At 46.8% G+C, this 22,417-nt stretch overlaps 1 protein-coding gene across 2 annotated transcripts in view; it reads right to left on the bottom strand.

The window, feature by feature from the left end:
- The window catches only part of LOC144723548 (ras and Rab interactor 2-like), a 37,339-nt gene extending 22,494 nt beyond the window's left edge, over positions 1–14,845 (bottom strand). Inside the window, exon 1 of one of the 2 annotated variants that reach the window (XM_078602384.1) lies at positions 14,347–14,845. The gene's annotated coding sequence lies outside the window, so the exon portion shown is untranslated. The remainder of the gene's footprint in view (positions 1–14,346) is intronic. The other variant, XM_078602383.1, reaches the window with a different exon arrangement.
- Between the last annotated feature and the right edge of the window lie 7,572 nt (positions 14,846–22,417).

The following is a 22,417-nucleotide window of genomic DNA, read 5'->3' as shown; positions in this document are numbered from 1 at the left end:
CGGCAATTTAGGCCCGGTGTGTTTACAAATACCTGGGACGATTTTTTGTCCCAGTCCATCACTGACCACGCATAGGAGCATGAGGATGTATATGGGGGAGGGGAGGGGAGGAAAAAGGGGGAAGAGGAAAAAGGCAACTAACATACTGAGGGAAACCCAAGGGCCGGGGAGAGAAGGGGGAGAATGAGCAAAGAGGGGAGGAAAGATAAACCCTACAAATAAAATAATATACATGCGGAATATGGGCTCATGCGCTAACCTTCCACCGCTCATGGGTCCGCTCCCCGCTCGTTCATGGCTGCGGGGCGCTGCCCCTCTTTACACCCATCCCCATCTTCCGACCTCCCCGTCCCCTGCTCCCCTCGTTTTAGGTTTCGTAGGAAGGGAGACCGAACCTGGTCTCGAACTTCCATTCCCTCCCTTCAAGCGTGTGGCTTCAGTGGCTTAATAGTAGCTTGGGCTAAAAGGGGTGCTTGCGCCACTGCTTCCACAAGGGGGGGGGGGGGGGGTCAGGACCTATCCAGTTAGCCATATGGTCTTCTTTTGGCCGTAATATTAAAGGTTTGAAGTAGAGCGTGTTGACGTTTTGCCAGTGCGTCGTGTTTCATGGCCCACAGAGTCGTTTCAACTGAAGGGGTGAGATTGGTACGACAAGACGCTTGTTCAAAAATAAAGTCTGTGATCTCCCGGGAGAGTTTTGCAACGTCTGGGTATAGCTAAAAGGTGCATGGAGGTAGGACTGAAACGAACCCCGGGGGACATCTGGGATAATCTGGGGACACCTCCATGAATTTCGCTCTTCTATCATTGGTCATAAGCAGTGGCAGGATGTTAACTACCTCGGTTGGTATACAGGAGGTCGTGGGTTCGATCCTAACCCTGACGCTTGCTGTATATTTGACGTTTGCATGTTCTCATGGTCACATGGATTTTTTTCCGGGTCCTCCAGTTTTTTCCTCCACATTTAGAATCAATGTGCATTTACAGTATTTGGCTGCTATACATTTGCACATGATAAGGCACTTCGTTGGACTATCATTTGTGGCCAGGTTGCTTCTGAAAAAAAGCTATATAGCCCAGTGGGCATTACCTGGTGAACTAAAAACAGTTGAATTGTTTTAACATGTTAACATAGGTGCCACGTATAAATTTGAATTGAATAGGCCTCAGTGGAAACTACCTTGGGCCAGACTGACGGTCTCGCCAGATCTGTGTACACTCCTGCAAGGGGGCCTCAAAGGACAGACACCTGTTCCAGTGGTTCCTAGTAACCGGTCTGGTGCGGGCTATACTTTGTGGTTTCAAAGCAGTGTTATTGAGGAATGTGTCGAGTTTATTTTTTTATTGCCCTGTACGTGTTGCAAGAAATTGTTTTGTGTGACCTCTGCAGCCGATGGCATCGTGGGGGCTGCAATTCGCCACGGCGTTTAAACAAATAAAAAATATACACCCCGTAAAGATTTTCGCAATTGAATTACGACTCCCAAAATCGCGACAATTTATCAAACTCTCAGTCGGGGTGAACTGTTATACGCTTTAATAACGATGTCAACTCCCAAAAAAATGTCAAGACATTTTTTTATGTCAAGACATTTTTTTTAGTTGATTTATGCTTAACCATGTGAGCTGACTTGCGGTAAAACGAGGACTTAACAACTTGAAGAAAATCCTACAGTTCAGGAATATTATCAGAGTCAAAATGCGAATATGTATTTCTAGTGGAGGAATCCGATGAGCTGTTAAGCTCTTTTTCACAGGTGTCCAGTACAAACACACGGTAGTAGTGCAACGTACAAGAAAGGTAAAAAAGCACCCAAACACAAATACAACAAAACCATCCCACATCCTACAAGACAAAGCCCACTGAGGTATTCACTTATTTTTCAGAAGCGACCTGGCCACAAATGAGAGCTCAACAAAGTGGCCCATCATTTGAACATTCATAGTACCAAAACAACCAAAATAATCTCAACAAACCTGTGATGCAATAATAATGTATTTGACAATAGCAGCTGCATGTCCAAAAACATTGGGCTTCGAGAGCCTCCACTTCCGTGTTAACATTCCTGACAGACCGCAGAAGGACCGCTTGCATGGACAAAGATTGGCACCAGATGTTAGCCAGAGGAAATGGCGCACTCCCCGTCTCCACCTTTCTTTCTTGTTGGAGAGATGCATGTCTGGTGTACGTTAATTAATGCGAAACGAGTCAGCGGTCCAACGGCCGTGTTAAAAAAAAACATGGTTTTGACAAACTGAGCGAGAGAGCCGGGCCAAGCGAGCTCGTTTGTTTCGCATGAACGTGCCCCTTTGTGAAGTCACGCGTGGGAAGACGGCTGTAACCAATCGCGCGGAAATGAGTTGCAAAGCGGAGGATCGCTCGCGATTGTGTTTAAAAACGTTTAGACAGGGTGACACAATATTACAAACACTAACGTGCAATTATATACAATTTTCTCAGAAAAAACCCCGAGAGTTACCGACGAAAATGTTCACATTGCCTACACAAGAACTGGTTGAAAATCATCTTGCAAACCTTTTGGTGACAACCAACGTTTACAATCGTGAGCTAGACCAAGACACATTGCAGGCGTGATCACAAAACGGCTCCATCAACTGACTTAAAACTATATTTATTTTACCAGGTAGGGCCAACTTAGCTCCACTGTATAGCTCTTTTTCAGAAGCGACCTGGCCACAAACGACAGTAAACCATACTCTTTGTTTTTTTCGGTAAAGTCATGTAGGTAAAACAATCAATAAAATAAAATAAATGAAAACAACTAATTGTGATTTAATTTAGTTGTTTTCATTTATTTTATTTTATTGACTGTTTTACCTACGTAACTTTACTGAAAAAAAACAAAGTATGAATCCTTGCAGTCACGAAAGCTTCAAATCTAGAATAGATAGTAAACCACTGTCTTCTGCGCTCCTTCAACGGAGGAGGAACAGCAAGATTTCACAAACTCTCCTTTCCTGATGCCCTTAGTCATGGCCAACGGCAGAGAACTCGACTTTGGCATCGAGCTCCTGAACCACATCGCTGCCATCATGCCCAAGACGATTGTAGACTGGGAATGGTTTGATAGCCAACCGTGCAATGCTGCTTGCACCAGTTCAACTATTAAGCATTGTATTTTAACAGGAAAGGCCCACCGAGCTATGGAGCTCTTTTTCAGACGCGACCTGGCCACAAGTGGATTATCACGTGGAAATTGATAGCAGCCAAATACTTTAAATGTACGTTGATTCTAAATGTGGAGAGAACAACCGGAGGACCCGCAGAAAAATCCACGCGAGCAAGGGGAGAGAGACATCCAAACTCCAAATATACAGGCATCAGGGTCGGTATCGAACCCCCACTCTTAGAAGACGTCTGTATACAAATAAATCGTCTTCAGATTTATAGAATGGGGGCCATTCTGGGCTGTGCCTTTACCTTCTTCGATGCCCTAAAAAAACACAAGGTTTTTAATTTAGGTCATGTCTGAGCGAGTCTGTACAGTACGGCCAAAAAGAGGTTCACTGTGATCACTGAATTTTTTATGTGGTACAAACAATTAAAGCTGAAAGCCGTGGTTATAAAATAGGACAGTAATGCTGTGTAAAACTTAAAGTGTCGATTCTTGAATCCAATTGTGATTCCAAACCAGAACAACTAAATTTGAAAAAAGGGAGTGGTGGTGGTGGGGTTGGTAGTCACATACCTTACTACTGCACAATAATTGAATCAAACGCCAATGACCAAATCCCCAAGAATGCGCACACAATCTGATTAAATTCTCAGAAGCCAAGGGCACGATCGGTGCCCGGATACTGCTGGGAGGGGACGCGACCACCACGCGTGGCGCAGGTGTTGTCGGCTGCTGATGCTGCTACGTGGCGAAGCTGTCAGCAGAAGGCAGTGCAGAAAAATCCATTTGTTGTACCGCACCACGATCCAAAATGTGCACTCGGCCTTCACCAGCCGACACCGTTCACCCGACGTATAAACGTGCCAATGTTGGGCTAACGTTGGCACAACGTTCCGTGTTGACTGGGCAGTGGTGGTGCATCGAGATTAAAAAAACAAAAACCCTCGAAGACCCGCACGGCGTAGAGAGGAGGCCCTAATCCCCATCTAGCGCTCGATTGACATCCGGTGGTTGATTGGCATCCAGCGGTGGATTGACATGTACACTGAGGGTCATATACGTACGTTGCTGACACCAAGCGGTCATGGCAACGGGTGGATTACCAGAGGTGGGACAAAGTCATTGTTATGCAAGTCCAAGTCGAGTCGCAAGTCATCAAATTCATGACTCGAGTCTGACTCGAGTCCAAGTCACATGACTCGAGTCCACATCTCATAGGTGGGACAAAGTCATTGTTATGCAAGTCCAAGTCGAGTCGCAAGTCATCAAATTCATGACTCGAGTCTGACTCGAGTCCAAGTCACATGACTCGAGTCCACATCTCATAGGTGGGACAAAGTCATTGTTATGCAAGTCCAAGTCGAGTCGCAAGTCATCAAATTCATGACTCGAGTCTGACTCGAGTCCAAGTCACATGACTCGAGTCCACATCTCATAGGTGGGACAAAGTCATTGTTATGCAAGTCCAAGTCGAGTCGCAAGTCATCAAATTCATGACTCGAGTCTGACTCGAGTCCAAGTCACATGACTCGAGTCCACACCTCTGTGGATTACTAATGATGGGGCCGGCAAGGCGGGCAGCCACGGGCAGTGATGGAATGCTGCTTTCAGCTGGATTACCAACCGCAAAACATTCCTGAGGTTTCAAGCCAGGCTATAGCCTTCCCTCCTTTACAAGACCACTCGGTTTGGTGCATTCTTCTTACACATTCAAGTTTATTTTATTTTTTAAAAGGCATAAGCCCACGTACAGTGCCACAGACTGGAAATCTAGAGGTTTTGATTGACCCCATAGCTGTCAACCCATTCGGTTTATCCGTATTCTTGTACAGGGACATTGAGTTTTCAGGTCTATACGGCGTACAGACGTTTCAATACGGACACAAATTTTGTCTATTTGTTTGTGTTTCTCCCTTGTGATGGGACTTTGCAGGATGAACGTTGAGATGTATAAGGGTGATCAATAAGATTAGTCTGTATGAAGGTAGGCAGCACTGATAAGGGGTTGGCAGGTATGAGACCCATTAGGCCAAGCAAGTACAGTACGAATTGTATACAGTATATAATCTTACTCTAGTAATGTAGTAAAGTATTTCAAGATATTAAATGATTATCACCTTGTCAATCCACTGCTGGATGAAGGTCTATTCATGCTGCGTCGGTCACAGGTATTGTTTTGAGCATACTCCACCATGCCGGTCAGTGCGTGTTGATGAAGTGAGGAGACGATGTTGGAGAGAGGGTCTGGTTTTGATGTCACTCATCACTGATGTTAGCCGTGGCCGGGAATCAAACTCAACTCATTATGGAGGGGGGGGGGGGTTCATAGGATGGAGCACTATCCAGTGTGCCCACCGCTCTACTCGGGGTAATGGGCAAGCCATGGCGAACCAAGCGGTCTGCCCCCTTCGAAGATTTCCTCTCCGCGATGAACCCCCCCCCCCCGCCGTTGAGTGTCTGCTCTGCCCTCGCAGAAAGCGGCGCTCACGGAGACATTTTCAAATCTGCTGCCAGTTGGGCACGCACGGACGAACATCGGGGCAGGGCCATGCGCAATTTTAAAGCTCACTGCAGGCTTCACTCAACGATTATTTTAACCCCAGGGTGGCAGCCCTCGATATACTCCACACACGCTGTGTTCCAGTGGCTGGGTCTCGACTCGGTCCAGTGGTGCTGGGTGGACAGAAATGGAGTGTGGAGGGTGAGGTGGTGGGGTGTGATTATTTAAGAAACTTGTTTGACCTGCCACACCGGGAGATCGAATCGAACCGGCCACCTGCAGATTGCTAACCGTGATAGCAACTGTGACAGGCATCCATTATACTGGTAGGAACCACCTGGTTCCACCAGCCCACAGGGGAGTATTGTGTCCGTCCGTCGTGGTGCCCTTATAAAACTCAACGTTTAACCTACTCACGCCGGCTTGTGCCCGCCCTCAGTCAGGCATATTTGCGGAATACACCACGCCGCCGTTGACCCTGGCCATTGACCGAGCAACCCAACGTTCCTACCAGCCCCCTCCGCAGGAATGTGTTTTAGTACAGTATGTGTGTATAAATGCATACCTTTTTTCAAAATATATATTTCTGAAATTGAGAATTGTACATGGACGTAAACACACATCGGCAGTTGCGAACGTGATCAATTGTGACGTTACACTGGTGTTTATCTACCACATTGTTCCGACCCGTTGTTAAAAATAAATGACCTCAGTTCTTCGGAGCCAAAAAGAGCCTGCTGGCTCTACTCTCTCTCTCTTTCCCATTTGCTGGCCCGTTATTGCGGCAACAGAAATATTCACCGAAAATCAAGAGGATGAGCCCGGTAAGAACATCACGTTCCCAACGTTGCATCAGTAAAAATTGCAATGTTTTGCGGTTATAACAAAGCGTTAATATTGACCCTGCGCATATTTCAGGGTGCATATGACCCTTTAAATCAACATCACCAGCATCTTACTGGACATCTGTGAAAAAGCTTTATAGCTCATCGGATTTCTCCAGTATAAATAAATATTCTGATTCTGATCGTGCAAATTAACTGCATCTCCATTGTACATCTGGAATCTTCCATAAAACATGAAAATATGTATGGCATCGTCTCTGCTATGGCAATACAATATGGAAAGAAATATGTATCAGTAGCAGTGCTTTCTCAATCCACTGCTGGATGAAAGCCCCCCTCCCTCGTGTTTTGTAAGTCACGGGCGTTGTTGACCAATAAGTTGGTGCTGGGCGGTCAGTCAAGGCCCGTTTCCAATATCACTCGCCACCCATGTTTGTTAGCCCTGGTGTGGAATTGAACTCAGGTTTGCCGGGTGCGGAGCAGTGCGGTGCGCCAACCACTGTGCCACCGCTCCACCTGAGCAATAATATAGTACTGTACTGCAGTCAAGAATTTCAACCAGAAAAGGGAACGTCACAATGTAAATGGAACGCAAAGCAGGAACGCGCAATGTGCTATATTCGTCATACCTGGCTGTGTCAAGTCGACAGATGCAGCTTTGAAAACAACAAAAAATTGCCGACAATACAGTACGTGAGAAATTATGCATGCCTGGGGGTGAGGGAGTTCGCTTGCGAATTACAATTGTGACCTCCGCTTATAAATAAATACAGCTCTTACAGCCACAGTGCTGGAATCCTGCAAATGGGAAAAAGGTTAAGGTGCAGGACTGCAATTTCCTGCTCACGCCCCTGCTGATGGAAAGGCGTCCACTCGAGGAAGCTCCAGGAGTCCCTCTGGAGGGTATTTTTGACCTCGTCTTCCACGCTGGCCAGAAAATATTGCAAGTGGTTGCGAGTACCCACACTTTGCCCGACCACCGCATGTGACACGCTGATCGGCTAACTCCTGGGTGGCCAGAGCCAGAGGAGGGGATATCACAACGTTGTCCGCAATTTAAACTGCCACGCCAGGAGATCGATTGATTTGAACCGATCCAAATTCTGCGTTGAAATTCCAGTGCGCTCACCATTACATCACGGCAGTATCCCTCTTGACAACGGGTACCCAGGTACAAAAGCATTTAAATTAAATGGCGTGAAACATCACACGGGCTCTGACATCAAATGTGTGTGAATTACAAGGCAGAGGAGCAACATGCTCGAGTAGCAATGAACCCGATTCCATCGTAGACGGACGTCGAAATGACAAGCCCAGCGGGCGAGTGACGAATCTCTTTTTTTTTAGGGCGAAAGACAAACATGAAGTCGTTATACGACTACACGCAAATCGATTTAGCGCCGAGTAATGTCATACAAACTTTACCCAATGTCTGCCAAGAGAGTGAATTTGCACAGAGGAGCTGTTGTATTATCGGAGATTCGAGCAACTGGGAGCTTTAAATCTGTAAACAGAGCGAGCTGCGGTGGGGGGGGGGTTATTGTCTTTACACATTAATTTGTTCCATGCAAATAATAATTCCTGCAGTCACGAAAGTTCTAAAATTAAGTTCTAAAATTAAGATTGTTCCATGCACCCATCCGTAAAAAAAACCCACCGACGTGTTCACTCGACAATTATGATAACGGAGCATCCGTGGCATTGCTAACGTGAGAAACAATATGCTAACCAAGTTCTTCTTGACCTGGAATACACGCACTCCCTGGGGGTGCGAGACATGGCAGGATTTTTTTTTAGAAGGTAAATAATCGAAAACACAAATTAGACATGGGCACGTAAGTACAACTACTTTGTTTAATCAAACCGATGTATGTATGTATTAACATTATAGATGTCTTAACGATTGATAACCAATGGGGTGCAGGCTGCAGTAACCAGTCCTGTGAACATAACAAGGGCGACCCGCTACTGCCACGTGATTCCACTCCACTTAAAACCCACAAAAGAAAAGATCTCGTCACATCCTGGTTTAAGCAAAACTGACGCTGCCAAAAAATCATCTGCTAATGAGTGTCCAAGGAAATGAGTTCCTGTGCTGGGTTGGTGAGAGGGAGGGGAGGGTAGGCGAACGTGTTGCGTGTCTACGTCTGAAGCTTCAGTCTGTGGCAAAAGCTCGCACGCCACACACACACACTGAATCATTTAAAACGTTCCACGAAAAGAGGACACATCAAATCGGATGTACGTTTTGGTCCATTTTCTCAGAATTTAACACTTTTTTCACGTTGGGAAAAAAAGTGGGTAACCCATATTCTTGGAATCAAATGGCTTGCCCAATGTAAATAAACACCCGACCCCTCTACACACGGCGTCAACACATCCATGCAGTTATTTTGAGCATGAAATCCATTGGTAAATATTAAGAACACGTTCAAACATAGAACTTTCGTATGTATGTATTTTAAACTTATTTCACACTGTATGTCGCCAACAGTGCATATCGCAGGTGCGGTTAACAGATGAACCATCATCACAAGTCATTGTTTATCCACTGCTGGATGAAGCCTGCACAGCATCGTCGCTATCCCACGTGGTCCAACAATGCCACAAACCATCCAACTCCTGCAACGAGATCCGATAGTATGACTCCACCTCTGTGATGGTGATCGTCTGGGGCACTTTGGCTACCATTCCATCACCAATCTCAAAACATCAACCACCATCCATCTCTTCGAGTGACGTCACCTAATGTATGCTGCTCTAGCTGACTTTTCCTGCTGTGACGTCTCCCGGTTTGCGTTTGTTCCCCGAAAGACAAGATGCCTCTTCCTGTTCCTACGTGCCATCCTGCGCACTCATCTCTCTACAATTTGTTGCGCGCTTCCATGATTTTGCTCGAATACACGTGTTTATTTTCACGGCCGTGTTGTGTCCGGGTTGTTCATGTCCGACGTTTCGCTCCACGTGCTCGGGAACATTTTTTTGATAAAGCAGCGCTTTTGCTAATAGCGGGACCGTTTTTTTGCTCGTTGCCCAACGCAATTGCGGCCGCAGAACTTTGCCGTGCAAATCGTTGCCAGAGCACAATAACCTCCCTTGCCGTGAAGAATTTCACCATGCAACAATGAATCCGGCTGCAAAGCTTGAGAACTAGTCCATAGGGCAGTCTCTAATGTGAATCTTTTTTCCTTTTATTTTGCTCGCTCACGTATCAGCTTCTGAAAACTTGGTTGGCATGAAGGGCACCGCTGTAAAAAAACAACAATGCCTTGGTTGTGTAACTAACCGAATCGCCGAGCTCCAAGACAATGAGTTAAAGACTACGGCGAGACACTGACACGCAAACCCACATGGAGCCATCTATCATCTTGCACTGAAAACCCCTCGAACAAAATGTGGCCCTAGAAATAAAAAAACCACACAGCCAATAGGGACCGGAGCCCAGGGTTTAGTTACAAGACAAAAGGGCTACAACCAACCAGACCCTCAGCCGGCGAGCGTTGTTTTTTGGCCTGAGGGGTTGTTGGTGGGGTGGAGGAAACTAAATGCAGATGGATGTCGGAACGCTCACAAGAGTTATAATAAACAAATGGCATAAAACACACACACGTGCCGAAGAGGAACGCGATTAAAAGTATGGATTTAAACACAAGTACTGCAATAGGTAGAGGTGCAGGCCGTGTAAGTATTAGCTCGTGCCACTGCTGGCAGAAGGGCCTCTACTTGAGAGCCTCTCTAGAGGGTAATTTGTCCTCCTTTTCGAAGCTGGCCAGCCGTCTTGGAAGAGGTGAGAATAACCACAGTTTACACCAGAGACAAAGATCCCCCATCTAGCCTGTGACAGACGGTTGGGGCAAGTGCTGTTAGCGAGCGCCTATGAAGGCCGGCACGGTACACGAGGTAGTGGATGGCCAGCACCACGCCTGTCTTCCTAGTGACGAGGTTTACATACCGCGCCAGGTACTCATTTGAGGCCGAGTCCACCTAGGGGAGGCCCAGCACCGGTTTAGATAATCGTCGCCGGTGTTGGCCGTGAGCGGGAATCGAACTCGGGTCGCCGGGTTTGTAGCGCAGTGTGTTAACCCTTGCACTACTACTCCCCACACAGTTTACACCACCACCACCACACGCGACTATGGTTGTACCCATTCGCACTGCTGAGTGGACAGAGGCGAGGAAGTTTTAAGAAACCTCAACTTCAGCGCCGTAAAACTGAATCGATCCGACAAAGTCTGGACTGCAAGTCTGTTGTGGTGACCATCCGCATAACTAAGTACTGTGCAGTAATATTCACCATCTATAATATTACGGTGCCTAGGTGTCACAGGGATATCACTTGAATACAATCAAATGCACCTCTGATGCTGGCATTGGGCCATCACCGCATCATATTTGGTGATACGAAGGGCTCTGGTGGCTGAAGCTGATCCAACAAAAGAGTGCTGGGAATATATCTGGTCAAATTAGCGGACTGGTACTGGGCCAGTGAGCTTGGCAAGCAATCAGGAACTCTACTTTGGGCCTCGATGATGTCGTGAGCCAAGCACTCGCAACCAAAACAAAAGTGATGGCATGGGGTTGCAGAGAGAGAGCGAGAGCAGAAAAAAACACCCACTGAAAAACAAGCGACGTCTCTCCCGAGTTGTGCTCGATACTCAACCAACAACACTTCAAAACCAATTTCGGAGCTTTCGTGACTGCAGGAATTATTCTTTGGTTCTTTCGGTAAAGTCACGTATAAAGATAAAATAATAAATTAAATAATAGCATACTACGACGTTTCGATTGCAACACAAGCAATCTTCATCAGGTATAAAAGAAATAGCAACAAAAATCTAACCAGAAAACGATATATGATGTCTGTCTGCTTGTATGTCTGTCTATAGTTTTCTGGTTAGATGTTTGTTGCTATTTCTTTTATACCTGATGAAGATTGCTTGTGTTGCAATCGAAACGTCGTAGTATGCTATTATTTAATTTATTATTTTATCTTTATACGTGACTTTACCGAAAGAACCAAAGAACACTTCAAGAGGCCTGCGTTAGAACCGACAGCAGCGCGGAGAGCTCGTGATTCTGGTATGGCCGGGCCAAGAGCGGTGAAGTGCTGTGGATGTGCGAGAAGTCAATGCCCCCGGGGTGCGGACGAGTGGCCTGGTTGACGCTGTAACTTGACCGACCGACAGACCGCCTTCTGCGGGGATGGGACACGATCTCGGGCCGCTATGCGTCATTGCCAAAATACCGCGATGGTGTGCAAGACATTGCAGAGACACCTCGGTGGTGTGTCACACCACAAACAACTCAGCTGCTGCGTCCATTATCTCACCCAAAAAAATCACGAGGGATGTTTAAACCATCACCAAATCACACCTGCGGCGTGCAAAACTTCACCAACAAAATGCAGCGTAGCTTTGGATGGTAAAAAATACATATACTAAAAGCCTATTTAAACCATTGCCTATTTACAGTGTTTTAACAAACCATGTGCCGCTGTCAATGGCAAAACTTCATGTCACAAATTTTCAATGACTAGATTTTATTTGCAGCTTTGGCAGGGGAACCCACGATGGTTAAACGGACTCACGTGTTGCGAAACACGACATGCACATGACTGAAACGCAAACCAAGGAAGTTGACTGCCGGCATGTGTGTATGTATGTTGAACTTCTTTCGTACAGCACGTAGCCAACAGCGCTAATAGGAGGAGCGGGGGGGGACAACGAACTAAACACGCCAAAAAGGACATTTCCACAGATTATACAAGCTGGCAGTCAAAATTTCACTAATTCTAAGACTGTAACATACCAGCTGTAATGTTCTATTGGTTTAGAGCACGTGGCTTATTCATGGGATAAAATCAGTGGGTTTGACACAGACTCGACAAATGAATGCACCATCCAACCTCCCAGCATGGTTATACAGTATGTAGAAAAAGGTCACTAAAGGTCTGTTAGTCCGAGTACATTGTGACACCGTGGTATGTTACGCGAGTTCCTCCCTTATCAAGACAAATATATCATTCTTATCTCAACTACAGTCGTAGTTGGTTGATGTCCCAGTAATACTGGTAGGAACCTCCTGGTTACACTAGCCCACAGGGGATTATTGTGTCCGTCCGTCCGTCGTGCAGGAAGGGGAGGGTGGGGCTGGGTGGGGAGGGTGGGGCTGGGTGGGGGGTGGGAGGGGTGGGGCTGGGTGGGGGGTGGGAGGGGTGGGGCTGGGTGGGGGGTGGGAGGGGTAGGGCTGGGTGGGGGGTTGGAGGGGTGGGGCTGGGTGGGGGGTGGGAGGGGTGGGGCTGGGTGGGGGGTGGGAGGGGTGGGGCTGGGTGGGGGGTGGGAGGGGTGGGGCTGGGTGGGGGGTGGGAGGGGTGGGGCTGGGTGGGGGGTGGGAGGGGTGGGGCTGGGTGGGGAAGGGGCTGGTCACCCCGTGGTGCCCTTATAAAACTCAACGTTTAACCTACTCACGCCGGCTTGTGCCCGCCCTCACAGTCGGGCATATTTGCGGAATACACCACGCCTTGGCCGTTGACCCTGGCCATTGACCGAGCAACCCAACGTTCCTCTACCAGCTCCCTCCGCAGGAATGTATTTATGCAACGTTGGGTTGACGTTGGAACCCAATGTTGTACAAAGAGCTTCATCGCTCTTCGGATTCCTCCAGGAAAAGAAATCCGATTCTGATTCCAGCGGATGAATCGACGTCGAACCAACGTTGTACATTTACTTGGATAGTGCAACCGCCGAGTTGAATATGAAAACAAAAGTACATATAAAAAGCCACTTTTAGCGATTACAATTGTAGATATTAGCACGACGCCCCTTAACGTTTCTGCAAAGTCTGTCCCCGGGAAACCGTGGAACCACTCCCCGAAAGGAAACTTTGGAAGTTGCCCCCCTTTTGTTTAGAATCATAAGACGCGCTCTTACTCTTGTGCAGTAAACACTTTATTGTGGCTATAAGCGATCGTGGGCTACGTGGTGCGTCGTATTATCAGGTTTGCTTGAGGGTAGAGAGAGAGAGAGACCAGATTTTGTTGAAGAGTTAACAACATTATTGACACCGGGCACACGCTTGGTACAGGATGCGTCTTATAATCCGGACAATGCGAGTGCGAGGCGTGTGTGATTCTATGACAAAAAAAAAACCAAACACATTGTTCCGTTAAAATCGGCAATAGAATACAGAAGACTAAATAACACCACAGCTCGCGTGGTGTAATAATTATTAATCGTTATTATTGTGGATGTTTCACACCGTAAAACTCCACACGGGTGTCTCTGCTCTAGACGTGGTCAACAGCGTTGAGGATAAATGACGACGATTGGCGCCTCTTGTCCAACGGTTTACCCACAACTTTACCTAACCAAAATAAGGCATCACCCAACAACAACAACAGCGAACGAAGCGACGAATTCAACGGCGCGGCTCCAAAGTTGACACCGCTGGTATGAAGTTGTTGATGATGGCGAGGATGGTGATGATGGTGGTGGTGGCGGCGGTGAACCAAACACAAAAACGCAAAGACAATGTGGAGTTTAAAACTCCGCCGCACACACAAACCACACACACACCACACACACTACACACACCACACTACACACAACACACACACGACACACACAATAGCAACACACTACACACACACTACACACACAATAATAACACACTACACACACACTACACACACACCACACACACACACAATAACAACACACTACACACACACTACACACACACTAACAACACACACTACACACACACCACACACACAATAACAACACACTACACACATACACCACACACACTACACACACCGCACGGGTGTGCAAAGTGAACGAGTGTGCATTGAAGAAGAACTCACCAACAAAGCGTGAGGCCGGTGTGTGTAGAAGTTTAAGAATCTCCGCCGGGAACTACATCGCCGTCCCTCTTCCTCCTCCTCCGCCTCCTCATGTCCAGCACCACCGACTCATCCTCTCCCGCCTTGCTCGCCACTTTGTTTCGTCTCCGTGTGTGTCCGTGTGTGTATCCGTGTGTGTGTCTTCGTGTCTCCGTGTGTGCGTCTCCGTGTGTATCCGTGTGTGTGTCTTCGTGTCTCCGTGTGTGTGTCTCCGTGTGTGTGTCTCCGTGTGTGTGTCTCAGTGTGTGTGTCTCAGTGTGTCTCCGTGTGTTGTCTCCGTGTGTGTCCGTCTGTGTTTTTTGTCGGTGACGTCAGCGGCTGCTCGCTTGTTGCTTTCGGAATAAAGAGCAGCAGCAGGAGGAGGAGAAAAAGCAGACAAAAAGAGAGAGAGAGGGAGTTCTGGGTCTTAAAGCGGAGAAATAATGAAATAAAAGCGGCATTTTAAAAAAACCACACACACAGAGAAACGTGAAGAACATTGCTCCCCCTCCAATTCGCTCAGACCGAAGTCCCCCTTCCTCCGTCCTGACGTCAGGCAGACGTCGCCCGCCCGTCCGGGCAGCCCGGGCAGCCCCCACAACGTTCACACGGGGACGCCCTCTGCTGCCAACACGGGAATCAATCGCCTCCTCGTCAACTTCTTGTGGATGTCCAACTTCTTGTGGATGTCCAACTTCTTTCGCACCGTGCGTAAAGCCGGTGCGCGGTGGGGTGGTGGTGGGAGGAAATACGACAAACTGAACGCACGGAACGAAGTTCTAAAGAAATGAGCTTTCAGTTCTAAAGAAATAAAGAGAAACGAGTATTTTTTACGGCTGCTTTTGTTATTGTTGTGGGGTCTTAAGGGCTGGTCTGTCCACTTCTTCACCACGTGGCTGACATTGGCAGAGAGCGGGCCAGCTGTCCTTCTACAGCGAGGTGGTTCATCAAGTTCAAGTTCATTGATTAGGTATAGCCCTGTGAGCCATTCGGCTCTTGAATCGGGTGCAAACGCAACAAACAAAAAACAAAAACATGGACAAGAAAACATCTTAAAGTGACTAAGTGCAAACAGAAAATCCAAGAGAAGACAGCAAAATATTGCAGAAAAAGTGTGTGCAAAAATCCCAGTGGGATGCAAGTCAAACAACAACAACCACAAGACAACTTAGATTAAGGCCATCAGTCTTCATGAGACGGATGATTGCGCCAGGATTAGCGGAGTTGCTGTATTATGATGGATTCATTTTGAACGATTTGCTTACCTTTCCGATATCTAGATTTGAAGTTTTCGTGACTGTAAGGATTCATACTCTTAGGTTTTTTCGGTAAAGTCACGTAGGTAAAAAATTAAATTAAAAATTAATAAAATTAATAAAAGTAATAATAGAAAGTAATAATTTTATTTGTATTATTACTTTTATTAATTTTTTATTTAATTTTTTACCTACGAGTACCTTTCCGATACTTTATACTCCTAGCATGTTTTGTATTGTGTGTTTGTTGTAATTTACTGACCCGCCTTTACTGGACATCTGTGAAAAAGAGCTTTATAGCTAATCGAATTTATCCACGATAACTAAACAATCAGATTTTGCATCGCTGCTGTGATCATGTCTCCTTATTATACATCTGTGAGTCAATGGGTCTCTGTGTGAGTGTATTTATTGTTCTGTATGTTAATCTATATATTTTTGCCTGAATCTATGGGTCTCTATGTGAATGTATTCTTTACGTGAATCGCTATTGTTCTGTATTCGAATCTATAGATCTCTGTGTGAGTGGCGAGATGTTAACTACCTTGCCTGGTATACAGGAGGTCGTGGGTTCGATCTCGACCCTGTACATTTGGAGTTGTCCTGTTCTCCCCGTGGTCGCGTGGATGTTTCTCTGGGTCCTACAGTTTTCCACCTACACATTTAGAATTGATGAGCGTTTAGAATATTTGGCTGCTGTAAATGTCCACACGATAAGCCACTTTGTTGAGCTATCATATGTGGTCAGGTCGCTTCTGATAAAAGAGCTATATAGCTGAGTGGGCCTTACCTGGTGAACTAAAAAAGAGTTATAGTTGCCTGTGGGTACGTAATAGAGGTGTTTTTGGTTTGATCACTTCACCCAAAAAACGCGATCTAACCCAAACAAACCTTAATTATGGAAAATATTTGTCGCGAAAGCCTACTGCGCGTTAAATTGCCTTTGGGTATGTGAGTGCATTGTTCTGCATTCGAATCTATAAATCTCTGTTATTATTTGTACGGTTGTTATATGGTTTGTAGAGCGACATCTGTAGTTTTACATTGGGCCGGTTAATGAGGCAGATTATTGCATCAGGCGTGGCGGAATGGTGTATCGCTTGCTTGTGAGGATGTCTCGTCGGTCGTGTGTGTGAATCAGGCTCCGCGTCGTCATACCTTGCGCGGTCAATTACGGGTGATGAGAGTTTCGTAATGAGAAACCACTCAACACATTCGTCACAACAGTGTGCGGCCTTAAAAGGAAATATAGATGAGGTGACGTTTCAAGCAAACACCCTACTTCATAGCACACAAGTAGCTCAGAGAGACAGGGCGGATAATAAGACTGAATTTGACACCATGAAGCCAGGTAATAAATACATTCTATCAGTTTCCCGATGGGGAACGGTTTTAAGTTGGCGTGCCAATAGTTATTTTAGAGTTACTTCACATGGCATAGACACAGAGGGAAATACAGACAGGAACATGCACACACAAAGAGAGAAGCCCCAGTGACAACATCGATGCACGTATAGACAAAGACGCAGCAATACAGCCAGAGAGAGGGAGACACACAAATACAAGACACAGGCAGACAGACAGACACACACACACATACACAGAGACACAAGAACAGTTAGAGAACAACAAACACACGCACAAAGACACAAGCCAGATGTATGGACACAGAGAGACGAAGAGAGAGAGAGAGAGTAAATACCACAGAGACAACGCACATTCACAACAGCAGCCACTCGCTACAAAGTGGTGGTGACGTAGAGCCTTCTACACTTCACGTGAGGCCACGTGAAGTGTAGAAGGCTCGCTGACAGGAGGTCACGGTTCAGACCCAGGTGCCATTGGTTGACTGCTGTGCCAGGCTAGGTACGGGAGGTCACGGGACAGAACCAGGTGCCATGGGTTGACTGCTGTGCCAAGCTAGGTGCAGGAGGCAGAGGTCGCAACCGGGTACCCGATACCCGTACCCTACCCGATACCCGGCTACCCGTACCCGGCCGGGTATGGGTACGGGTACCCATTTGCGACCCTGGTGCGGCCGGGTACGGGTACGGGTAGGCCGTGAGTCACTGGTGAGTAACCGTTTGTCACTCATTTCCCAACGTCTTGTCTCTTCTCACAATTCAGGTTCCTAGAATCAACCCACCCGCGCCTGCAACATGGCTTCATCCCAGAGGTCACAATCAAGTACCCGATACTCGTACCCTACCCGTATTCGGCCGGGTACGGGTAGGGTACGGGTACCCGTTTGCGACCCTGGTGCGGCCGGGTACGGGTACGGGTAAGGAATCAAAACCCGTTTGCGACCTCTGGCAGGAGGTCACGGGACAGACCCAGGTGCCATCGATTGATTGACTGAGATGACTGGCTGAGATGACACAGAGACAAAGCACAAACAGACAGACGCAGACAGCTTGAGGGTCTCTATACATATGATGTATGTTGCATGAGTAAACATGACACTTGGCTGGAGCACACTGTCAGTGTGATTGTGGTCCCAAATCTGAGGTTGATCTCCTATAACGTCTGCTGTAGCTGTGTGGTGCACATACAGAGGTAAAATTATTTAAACCATTTTTATTTTATTTTACCAGGTAAGGCCCAATGAGCTACACAGCTCTTTTTAAGAAACCAACCTAGCCACAAACGATAGCTCAACGAAGTGGCTTATCATATGGAAATGTAAAGCAGCCAAATAGTCTAAAAGCATGTTTCTCAACGTTGAGGAAAACAAACTGGACGACCGGGAAAAAAATCCACGTGTCCACAACTCCAAATAATAAAGGCATCAGGGTCGGGATCAGGATCGAGATCAAACCCACGACCTCCTGTATAGCGGGCAATGTAGTTACATCTCAGGCCACCGTGTTGTGGGAATACACTGGCTGGAGAGGGACGCACGTGCTTTGTGAATCACAGCATGTGTAATCGGGCATATGCAGTTTGCCAGGTGGCTCAATGGTAAAGTGAGCGGTCCGCAGTCAGGGGTTGCGAGTTCAAATCCACGTTGGGAGGGTGACTCCACCCATCATTTCGATTGAAAGCTTTCGTGACTGCAGGGATTCATCTGCTTGGTTCTTTCGGTAAAGTCAGAGTCTTATCGACATACCTGTTCTTCGCCTGAGGACGGCTGCTTGCGTTGTGGCCGAAACGTCGTGAGAGTTATTTTACTATGTTTAATTTTGATTATTTTATTATTTCCATTCCACCCATCATCCCTGCGAGATCGGTCAAATGAGTACCACTTCATGGGGAAGTCAAACGTAGTTATCCTACGGTTAGACCTGCCCCGTCATAGGAACAGGGAGTTATTAATCACTGGCTCAGGGCTGTAAACAGGAAATCAGCAACGCCACAGTGCTAATTTGAGCATGGAAATCACTGCTTTTTGACGAAATGCGGTTTTGATGGCTGCTATATGCTATTAGTCTATGAGTCTATGACTAATTTAATTATTTCACAAGTGCCAAAATGTGACTGTCAGATTAAAGTGTGCAACATCACAGAAGAGACGCTGCCAATTTCTTTTTTGGAACATTTAACGCCCCCAAATTTCTGCTTGGGGAAGTAAAAATGGGGAACTCTGCCAAATGTTGAACAGAGATCTTGGAAAAAATTGCTCATTTTTGTTCACAAAAAAAAGAAACACGACCATTTTTTCCCCCACCGCTAGCCTTTTGGTGAAATATTCGAGCATGTGGGGGAAAAACTACTCACGCATTCTATAGCAGCTAAACAACAAATTCCTCTTCTTGGTTCTTTCGGTAAAGTCACGTAGAAGGGACATAATAAAATAATAAAAATAAAACATAAATAAAATAATTCTCACGACGTTTCGGCCACAACGCAAGCAGCCGTCCTCAGGTGAAGAACAGGTCTGTCGGAAAGACAGCGTCTGAATGAACACCACCACGCTTGGCAGCGTATATTTAAGCTGGGTTGGAGGGGGAAGAGCGCCTTGACAAAGGAATTTGCATATCAAATTCCTGTCACTGCACTTTCTAGAGGTAGCGACCATGGCGTGGCTTTATTTTACTGCTATGAAAGGTAAAGGTGCAGCCCTGCAATTGCGGATTGAAGTGTTGGCAGCGGGGCGTCCACTAGCGGGAGCTCAAGAGTGTCTCTCGAGAGGGTATTTTTGGCCTACTCTTCCACGCTCGCCCACGTGGGAGTACCACACACTTTATCCCACTATACGCCACCGACGTGCCGATCAATAAACTGCTGTGTGGACCAGAGATGGGGGTGGGGGGATTTTATGAACATGCCCCATTGTTTTAAGTGCCGCGCCGGAAGATCGAACCGGCGGTGAGCTCTGTTCTGGATTGCAACAGGAACATATTCCAGCAAATGCCCAATTAGTTTTGCTTTCACGGTAGCTGAGCATTTCCCCGTGCACACTACAAATAAAAAGCGTGCATAATTGGCGGTGGAAATTTTTGTTTTAATTACGCTATTAATTTTCTACAGCTGAAAGGTGTGAATGTTGTTCAGGGAAAATATCACGGTCATTGTCTAAAGGCTTATTGGAGTTTGAATCAAAACGAAGCGTTTCATTTTCCCATTAAAAAGCCCCCCTTCTCCCCGCACACTCCTTAGATATGGATTTACACACGGGGTTAGATGTAACACATCTCTAAATTAATATGGTAATGGGATTTATCGTGCTTACACGTTTCATTATGAATGGCGTATATTTGCAAGATATTTTTTTGGCGATGTTTAATTCACATGACCTTACAATCCCGGCCACAAACCAAGCCCCTCATACCACAAAAGACAAAGATTCCCGGTTTAGCCTGAACAGACTGTTGGAGCAAGTGCTGTTAGCGAGCACCTATGAAGGTCGGCACGGAACACGAGGGGGTGGGTGGCCAGCACCACGCCCGGCCGCCTTTGTCTCCCCAGTGGCGATGTTTACACACCGCAACAGGTACTCATTGGAGGCTGGGTCGACCTAGGGGAGGCCCAGGACCGGTTCAGATAATCGTCGCTGGTGTCGAGCGTGAGCAGGAATCGAAACCCGGGTCGCCGGGTTTGTAACGCAGCGCGCTAACCGCTGCGCCACCGTTCCCCACCACCACCGCTCACTCACCATCACCACCGCTGCCACCGCCCTCAGTTTCCCCGACAGCCGCAAGTCTGCCAATCACAATCCCCAGCCATGGTCAATGCACTTGCTGGATGAAAGCCACAGTCTTGCGCTGATCGACACGAATCGCAACACCGCGGTCAAGCCCAGGAGGTTTGCCGGGGCAAAACGTTGACACAGAGGAACACGCTTTAAAACGTATCTTCATCCTTGCAAAAGGGCGCTCAGGAATGACATCTGCAAAAAACGAGTTGGATTCCTTCTCAAATATCCACCGTATCTGGAAGAGTGTGTCCAATCCAATGACACCATGGCGATCTGTTTACAGACACCCCACTGATTTCTTAATGACCATTGGCTCTTAATTTCATTTTCAACAAGCCGATTGAATATTGCGAAAGTGACGGCTCCACGTCTCACGCGTTAAAGGAGTTAATGAGCGAATTGAGATTGGTGGGAGGCGTGTAGAGCCCATGAAATAACATGTTGGGTTCTCTATATAAGTGTTCTTCACTATCTTCTTGGTTTTATCGGTAAAGTCACGTAGAAGGGAAATAATAAAATATTAGAAAGAAAACATAATTAAAATACAATTCTCACGACGTTTCGGCCACAACGCAAGCAGCCGTCCTCAGGTCGTCCTCAGGTGAAGAACCTGAGGACGGCTGCTTGCGTGGTGGCCGAAACGTCGTGAGAATTGTATTTTATTATGTTTTTTTATTTTATTATTTCCCTTCTACGTGACTTTACCGAAAGAACCAAGAAGATGAATCCCTGCACTCACGAAAGCTTTAAATCGAAATTGTTCTTCACTAATTTTCAGAGGGGGCCGCCACGCATTTGAAACCATTGGGGTTTGACAGCAGCACGATGATGATGATGATGACGGGGGGGGGGGGGCGCACGTCAGGGGCCACACTAAATGCCACCAGGGGCCGCTAGTGCCCCCCGCGGGGCTTGCAATGAAGAACGCTGCCCGATATAAGCTCCACCATATTTTAGTGGGGTATCTCTAAACGGATCGATCACCCTGTGCGGCTGTGGTCACCGCTCTATTTGTTTGTGTCGCTGTACCTCATTCTGCCCACGAGGTGGCGAGATGATTGCAAGCCGTGGATGGAATCGGCTTCAGCTCGCGTGTAAACATTGAACGAGATAACGTCATCTCTACCATGGATAAATGTAACTCGCGTTTAAAGTGAAGACGCAAACGTGTCATTTTGTCTGTGGCCACAATATGGTGCTTTAAAAACCGTAACAAGTATAACCCGTAAAAACAAAGTTTTTCACTATAAATCCTTTAGATGCGTGGCGGCTAGAGTCCTCTCGTCCTCTGGCTTGAGATGGCTGCCACCTATGGGTCAGATGATTGCATGGCAGCATTAAGCAATTGGTAATTAAATACAATATTTTTGTCCTAAAAAGTGTAAAATTTTGGAAAAACGAACATGCATTGCCACGCACAACGAGTCTGTGTGCAAAATGTCAGCTCGATTGGATCACGGGAAGTGGGTTAAAAAACGACCGAAAGATTTGCACGGTCCTAAGCAAGCAAGCAAGTGAACTTAATATAAAGGATTTAAAAATGTTGTACGTGTGCCGATTTGTTTGAGCGTAACTTATGCGGTGACCGGGGTAAAGGTGCAGCCCTGCAATTGTCTGCTCACGCCAATGCTGATTGACGGCCCTCCACGAGAGGGCGTTC

Source organism: Lampetra planeri, chromosome 18 (genome assembly GCF_965212315.1).
Source record: "Lampetra planeri chromosome 18, kcLamPlan1.2.h2, whole genome shotgun sequence".
In the NCBI taxonomy this organism is placed as follows: Eukaryota; Metazoa; Chordata; class Hyperoartia; order Petromyzontiformes; family Petromyzontidae; genus Lampetra; species Lampetra planeri.
This window is presented reverse-complemented; position numbering and strand designations above follow the sequence as displayed.